The sequence below is a fragment of the Lutjanus erythropterus genome, chromosome 17 (assembly GCF_056507025.1).
Source record: "Lutjanus erythropterus isolate fLutEry1 chromosome 17, fLutEry1.hap2, whole genome shotgun sequence".
In the NCBI taxonomy this organism is placed as follows: Eukaryota; Metazoa; Chordata; class Actinopteri; order Lutjaniformes; family Lutjanidae; genus Lutjanus; species Lutjanus erythropterus.
Window position 1 is genome coordinate 29125363 of NC_139333.1, and position 8654 is coordinate 29134016.

Consider the following 8654-nt stretch of genomic DNA (forward strand, 5'->3'; position numbering starts at 1 on the left):
TTAAATGTTTTCACTGCTTCATTTTACCATCCAAGAGCCATTTCTGACAGGTAATGTCACAGTTAGATAAGCCAAACATCACTCTCTCCAAACCAACCAAACTCCATGGGAAAAATCATTAATTGTACCTCTCACTGCTGTTTGTTTGTTTGTGTTGTTGTGTGACCTCTGTTTGAACAGGTTAGTTTGGAGTCACCAAAGTCACACAGTAACACTAAAACTAACTGATCAAAGCCACTGTGGACCAGCAACCCCTGTGTTCTGTGAGGTAAAATTACTAATTTCATCTATGGAGTTTGGTTTGCTGGAAGGCTGACAACAAATCTGTGAATCTGAAAACATGTGACATCTACTGAAGGTAACACACTGATCATCAACAAGTACCTGAATACAGCCCCACTTCAGATTATCTGAACTATCCCTTTAATCTTATGCTTGAGGCATCATTGCAAAAATTCAGTTTCATTTTGGGTGTTTTTCGGTAAGAAAACACCTTTGAGAAACTTCTCAAAAATATGACTTTGAGATACAAGATTTCTACTGGCCATCAGCCAACAGGCCGACTATCACATTAGTTCAAACTCCAGTCATTAAATAAATGGAGTAGAAAGTACAAGTAGTTTCCTGAAATGCTGAGGACGAGTGTAACATCTCTAATGTTCTCCAGCAGCAGCGTACAGTGACACTGACCAGCTGCCTCGTCCTGCGTCCTTTACTGTCGCAGGAGGGATTAACACCTTCTCTTTTCTCTCCAGCTCTTGACATACATTGTTTTCGTCAGCCTCTCATCCTCTCTCGCTCTTCATCTGTCTCTCTGGTCTTTTTAACGTCCACTGAATTGTTCATTTCTCATCCGTTCACAGCAATGAAACTGAGTCGCATTCAAATCAACAAGTCTAAATGTTGTTTTAAAGACATATATATGTACCCTGGGACAAACACATTTTCTGGTAAAATACTTATTATTTATATTCTTATGGTAGTGAAATGGCCACAAGCTCCACTATATTTTATATTAGCATTAGCATTCTTTTAGCTCATTATTATTAGCCAAAACTCTATGCATGATCAGTGTGTTGGTTTTCAGTCTGCGCTGAATTATAACATTGGTCACACTGTGTTTCAGGCTGGCAGCTAACATCAGCTGCGGGTGAACTATGTCGTTTACCTGCAGACACTGTGATCCTGTTCGGTCTGAAAAGTTGAAGCATTCAGTGAGTTGTCGTCATGTTTAGTAGGTTAATGTGCAGCATTCATACTGCACGGTGCAAAGTGGCACACATTTCAGCAGCATTTAGAATATGATTTGGTGATTGCAGACTGTGATTAATAGCTTCAAATGGTTTTTAAATTAAATTGGCATTTAATTGACAGGGAAATTAGTCGCCCGGAACATCCCTAATGATATCTTGTCTCATATCACAATATTTTGCCCAGCCCTAATTGTCATTAGCCACATTTCCACCAAACACTTTTGGTATACGATGTAACATGTACCTACATGTATCTCAACCCCATACAGTACTTAGTTTCCAGCAGCTGAGAAACAAACAAGACTTTTCTTGGTCTTGAGAAGCTGCAGCTTTTATTAATTCACACTGTGCTCTTTCTTCTCAGTATGCGGTGATTTATTACAGAAGACAAGTGTTATTTTGTTGAGAAAAAGCTGCAGGTTGCAAGACAGAAAGTTGCCCAAAAAAAAAAAATAAAAAAAATTGGGAAATCCCACATCAGGTTGCTCCAACTCTCTGCAGATGTCTGCAGTGGTTCTACTGGTACCATCCACAACTTTTGCCAAATTATTTTGACTGTGTTAGTATGATGACATTAGCTCAAGGTCAGCCTCACAGGGCTACTAGTGTGTGGCTGATTGTTTTACAGAACATTTACTGTTTGGGTTCAGTCTCAGTGCTTTCACCAGCCTTGCTTGTTGTTTTAAGCTAAAGTCACACTACCCTTATCCTTTTTTTTCTTTTTCCTGGATAGTTTCACTTCTCTGGTCTTAAGTTATCAGTTCTGAGAAAGCAGAGAAAGAGAAGGCATTTTTCTCATGCTCATAACATTTTGTCTTCCACAACTCTACCTCTTCTTCTCTTCAGCTGCACAGACAGACAAAAAAAAAAAAAAAAAAAAAAAAAAGCTGGACGTGAACCCAACTCAATGGAAAATTCCTTGGTTTACCATTAAGGAAGACTGACACTAATGTCAACTTCTGGAGTCAGAACTCCAGTCAGAGCTCGAGCTTTGAACGTGATGCTTCTGTGTGTGTGAGTGTGTGTGTGTGTGTGTGTGTGTGTGTGTGTGTGTGTGTGTTCCATTCATCTGACATAAAGCAGTTACGGTATCTGATTCATCTTGATCATTTTGAAAGAGGAAGAAATGAAAGAGAAAATGAGTCAGTGTTGTTGGAGTTGCTTATTATAATCAGGATCTGTGTTTCATATTTCCTCTATGAGACATAATTTAAAGTCACATTTCATGCTTTAAACCACAACAGACAACACAACACAGAAAATACATAAGTCAAGCATGTAGAAAACTACAAATCCAACACGGTGGCAGAGAAGAAATTCACCTCATTTGTTTATTTTTTGGTAAACAAAAGCTTTTTTTTTCCCAAACACAGAAGGTGGCACCAGTTTGTCCCTGAAGGGCGACACTGGTGGGAAAGTAAGGAGTTCCTTTCCGGTCACACCATTTAATATTGCATTTATTTATTGAATTATTAATTTAAAGTTGTGACCAGGAAAGGCACATTGAGGTGACTTCCTGGCCGATAGGAAGAATAGTGGCACATTGTTGAGCGCTGTGCAGTGTAATAGTTGCTGCTGTAGGTGAGCGTGTGTGTTTCTATTGTGCAGCTCCGCTCACTCCCTGTTTATGAAAACAATAACACTGTATATCAGCAGAGTAAACATCCAAAGGTAAATGTTAGGCCAACTTCCATTATTTCTGTGTAAACCCCTGAGATATCAAGTATCCAAACAGTTTACTTTTTATCACTATTTATTTGTGTTTTATACATCACGCTGCACAGCTGATTGAGCCTTGTTCAGACTCTACAATCTGGAAACAACAACGTCGGAGTAAAAAGCTTGGACCTGCAACACAAACACAATCTGTGCTCCTGAACTATAACCGGAACCCCCCCCAAGGGCCTCTACCGAGGCTTCTGGGAACTTGACGTTCAAACGGACCCAGCTCTCGTCCAGACCTGTGATCCTCTGTGTGTTTTGTCTTTAGCTGAAGCCAAGTCTTCCTGCTTCACACGGACCCCCGCTCAGCCAGACAAAACCATCGTCGCACAAGGTGGACGGCCCGATCCGCTCAGGCGCTTCGACGCAATGAATGAATACAGTATCGAACAATTACTGAAAGTTATTACCCATCGGAACAAAGTGGAAATTCTGACCTCCCAATGTAATATCATAATGCCCATGACGACATTTTTAGTGCCATTTTGAAAAATCACCTTCCCCCTGTGAACGCAACACTTTCCACAACAATAGGAGCAAAATAATGGGAACACGGATATTATCAGCTAGACTCTGGGAACAGAGAAAGTCAAGGAGTGCAAACCAGTGCTTCAGCTGGGACAGAACTCACACAGGGCCAAGTCATATGACCACAACCTCACATTATGATAAAGGTCATTATCACGACAACGATACTAGAGCTGCAACGAATAATCAAGTAATCAATTACTTGATAAATTAATCCTCAACTAATCTGATAATCTCAGTTGATTTTTAAAGACAAATTTAGAAAAAAAAATCTGATTTCAGCTTCTTAAATGTGAATATTTTCTGGTTTCTTTACTCCTCTCTAACAGTAAACTGAATCAGACATTTGAGGATGTCATCTTAGGCCATTTTCTGAAATTTTATAGATCAAACAACTAATCGATTAACTGAGAAAGTAATCGACAGATTAATCAATAATGAAAATAATTGTCACTTGCAGGCCTAATCTTGATACTTTTTAGGGTTGAATACTGGTATTTTTCAGGGTAACAACCAATTATGTTGGTAATGCCAAGAACCAGTTTATGTTAGATCAATCAGTGCCACATTTATAATTGTAATAATCAGAACTTTATTTATATAGTACCTTTAAAAACAGTTTACAAAGTGCTTTGACAGACAGAGCAAAATAGGCAATGTGTCAACATAAAGCCAAAAAAACATGAGGCCAGACAGAAGCAGAAAAGAAGCAGAGAAAATCTAAAACTGAAATAACAACTAAAACACAAGCAAAAGACACTAAAACACAGTAAATATAAGACAGCAAACATGTCTTAGAATAAATAAGAATAAAGGGAAAAGGAGCTGCAGCCTGAGGAGAGACGCTCCGTGCTCTGCTGATTTTATAACTAAACTACAGAGGATGCACATTTTTACTTTCTCAGACTGTCTGACAACCAGATGTTTTCTCATCACAGATGATGAAGAAAGGCATTGAAATACGAGTCTTACTGGTAAAAAAAAAAAAAAAAAAAAAACTCATGTAGGCTGATAGAGGAATTTAGTGTGGTGCACTTAACTGAATCTTCTTATTGTGTTTGTCGGGGACAGTCCTACTTGGTCTGTGATGTACGATCAAAGACAGACTTCTTGTCCACTAGAGGAGTCTCTTGAAGAAGCTTTGATAGCTGTATTTCTAACTCACTGGATGCATAATGCAGGTATAAGTCCTGCTATTGGTCACTTGCTTCAAGCAGTATCACGATGTCCTACCCTCTACATTTTCAAAGGCTCTGGGAAACAAGAACAACCTCCGAGCTGCAAGCTATACATGCTTAAAATGACAAGTTAGTGCCTGAGAGGCTAATGGTATGAACGTAAACAAGCTAACTTTGCTTTTGCAGTGATGTAGTCATTTTATACCAGAGCATGACTCCTGACATGCAAATATGCCACCAAAATAAGTACCCCCTTGGCATTATATTGCAGTAGCACCATCGCTACATCCTGGACTTAGCTCTGCCCAAGACGTCTGTGACTGGTATAAAGAAATGAAAACAAGGCAGGTTGTTTTTTTCCCTTATAGCAGAATGTGAATGCATGGAGCCAGACTTTTCCTCCAGTGCTGTTGAGGAGAGACGTCTGACTATGCGAGACTAGCGGACAAGCACAAGAGTCCATTTGCAAATGATATTTCAGCAAACCCCTGAAAGAACTGCTCTGTCAGATTCCTCCATTCAGATATTTCCACAACAATTCCCTCAAATGTCTGCCAAACAGTCCAAAACTCAATTTACAAAACTATGAAAGAGACAAACAGAATTTCAGACACATTTGAGAAGCCAGATGGTGTTTTTGGTGGAGAAATTTTGGAGAAAATAAACAAAAAATAAATCAATAACCAAAGCTATTATGTTAATTAACAATTTGATTAATCGACATATCATTTCAACGGTCAAATTTTGGCACAGATTCAGCTGTAGATGAAAGATTGCTCAGTATGTCATTTGCCTTGGCAGATAATATCTTAAAATCTAATATTCCCAAAAAATAATCGAACAAACACCACAAATATCTGCTGCAGGACCGACAGGAATTCCCTGAGCCAGGAACACTTGTACTCATTCAATAATAATATTAATGATAATAATAATGGAGGAGGTTACTGTGTATTACAGCACACCGCAGGCCTGCAGAGAGGCGGTGGAATTTTCCGAGGAGCTGACCATCCAGTGGACCTGAAACGCCTCGTTGCCTCTCGCTGGAGCTGCACTTTGAAGCTCTGCCAGCTGCTGTTGACCCGTCTTTGATGTGACGCCAAACACTGTCACCGACGGAGACAAAACCCCCTGTCAACCGACAGCACATAATCGTTTTCTCCTCAACCGTAACCTCTTCTGCATTCAGCGAAGTTTTCTTCTCGTTGTTGAATTTTTTTTTTTTTTTACCAGCGAACCGGTCAATGTGTTTCAGATCCTCCTGCATGAGTATTGGTGTACGGCATTCTGCAGAGGTCTGTGTGCATTGGTGACATTATTTGGCAAAATGCAGAGCAGTGACAGATGGGCGCTTTGTCAAATCTCTGGTTTGTGTTGTCAACAAACAGGTCACAGCCAATGTCAAAGGAAGCTCACAGAGAGTAAAAACAGAATGAAACAGAGTCCTGCACTAAACTAAACCTGCAACTAACAATTATTTTCATTGTCCATTTTTTCTCGATTTACCAATTAGTTGTTGGTCCATAAAATGGTGAAAAATGTTGATCAGTGTTTCCCAAAACCCAAGATGACATCCTCAAATGTCTCATTTTGTCCACAACCCAAAGATATTCACATTTGAGAAGCTGGAGTTAGAGATTTTTTATATTACTTAATCGATTAGGGTTTGTGTTAGGGCAGTGAAATCCACTGGCTGAACTGTCAAGGAAACATTGTTATAAGCAGCATATCTTTATACAAATCATGGAGGAGTGAAGGGATTTTCCTTGATTTATCAGAAAGTAGAAAAAGAGTTGAGTGTGATTCTTTACTAATAAGTGAGTAGTAGTGTAGACTACAAAGGATGAAAATTGCTAGTTTTGATACCTTAGTTGTAGCAACAGTCCATTTCATTCTCTTTGTTATTATTTTAGTTTTACTAGTCAAAGAAAAAATCTGCGGCGGACGTGATGCTCAGTTGGGATGCAGTAGCTCCTGGGTGTACATAGTCAGATTCCTGGAATTTAAGCCTGCGTCGCACGACTTGAAATGATCATTTTACTGACAGCCAGGCTTTGGACCATTTCTTCCTCACCACCATGACTTCGCCTTGTCACAAGTTTGCAACGTCTCAGATGTATGGGTCTCATGTCATTGTTTTACAACGTACAACTGTCAGAAAAAAAGAATCATGCTGGTAGCAATAAAAGCAACTGGGAAGCGAGGAAGCATATGATTCTGATGGATTGGACGAAATGGAACCAGCTCTCAACTGGACCGGTTCTCAATTCCCATCACTAGAGACCAGACATTAGTTATTGCTCCTGTAATATTATGGTAAAAGATACATCTTTTTTATTTCTGCCTTGTCAGCACTGCTCATAAAATCAGTCAGTTGCAGTCTACACAAATGTTCACAGATGTCTTTTTCTTGGTGAGCTTGTTGAGAAGATAAGGAAATACAACAATGATGGTCTGGACCAAATAAACCAAACTACAGATGTGAAAGCGACTAAAGCACAAACATTTTGCACGTTATACTCCTATAGATTTTTTAAATACTGTTTGTGTGAAGTGTGAAACATCTGGTTGTCTGTGGAGTAGCTGTCAGTGGGCAGATGCAGGAAATGGAGATGCCTCTTTTGGGGATATGATTCATCTGGTCAGTAGGACAGCAGATCTAGTTCTGCCTTCAAAGAGGACAACACATGAGAAGAAAAGTAACAGGGACGCTAATGAATTATTCAGGATGTGACATAACTGCAACATATTGTTTGCTGACCTGCTGTTTAACCTTAACTGTTTAACACATGCTACAATCTGTTGTTGACGTCTTAATCTGTAAGGCTCTTTTTTTAATACGTTAAGAAATCAGTCTGTAGTGTTTTTAGTGGTCAAATGATACTCAGATATATTCTGAAAACATGATTTTTAATATATATGTCCTGTGTAGAGCTATGATTCATGAATTGACCCTTCGCTAAACCCCACCTTCCTTAGTTACTGTTACTACACCTGCCAAACTTTCCATTCTTGCCCTGCATTTATGCAATTTACAGTGATAACAGTCGCAGATTTAACATTGAAACTGGGAGTAATTATTGAAACAGGAGGTCTGTGGTTCCTTAGAGACATAAACAAAAGCAGATTCTCATTTCTAGCTGACGACGGTGGATTTTGTCGGCTAAAATTATGACTCACAAGCTGATTTCATAAGTGTAGCTGGATGTTGTGAGCTAATGCTAATGCTAACTCCTTGAGTCAGCTGAGAAGTCTCCAGCTGATGTTTTAATGTTTCCATCTGTCATGTTTTAGAACAAGAACCTTGTGAAAGTGTTTATGTAAAGTTACCTGACAGCTACTAAATTCTAAAATATAAAAGAGCACAGAGCATTGATCAGTCCTTCCAGGGTTTCACAGGCTTCTTGGGGGATTGTTGTGGCCTAAAATGCCTGATTTCACAGCAGCTTTTCTAAAAAATATTGTGATACATGTTGCAACGTTTTTAGGTGTTTTTTGAAATGAAGTTGCAATGAAGCAGGAGCATGAGAAAATTGCAAAAAAAAAAAAAAAAAAAAAAAAAAACTAAAAAAGGTGCAAAGACTACATTTTAAATAAATGTTCACCTGGGTGTTTTTCCACAAAGAAGATAAATCTGTTTGGAGCTCAAACTCAACCAAGCACAAAATTATAGAATACGTAACATATTTATATAAATATATATAAATAAAAGTGTACAGAGCACTGATGAATGGCAGTGGCAATGACAATCTCAGTTTCTTTTCAGTACCCGTGACAAAATCAAAAACTAAAAATATAGCAAAAAGAAAAAGAAACACAGTCGGTTGATTGAACCATACATGTGTGATGTTTGTAGGGGGGACTGCTATGATTGGTGGAGCTAATAACTAGACAAATTTGCAAAAAAAAGTTGTGTTTATTGAAAAAATTGCAGGACTGTGCAGAATTCACAGGGATTGGTTGAATTTGCGTT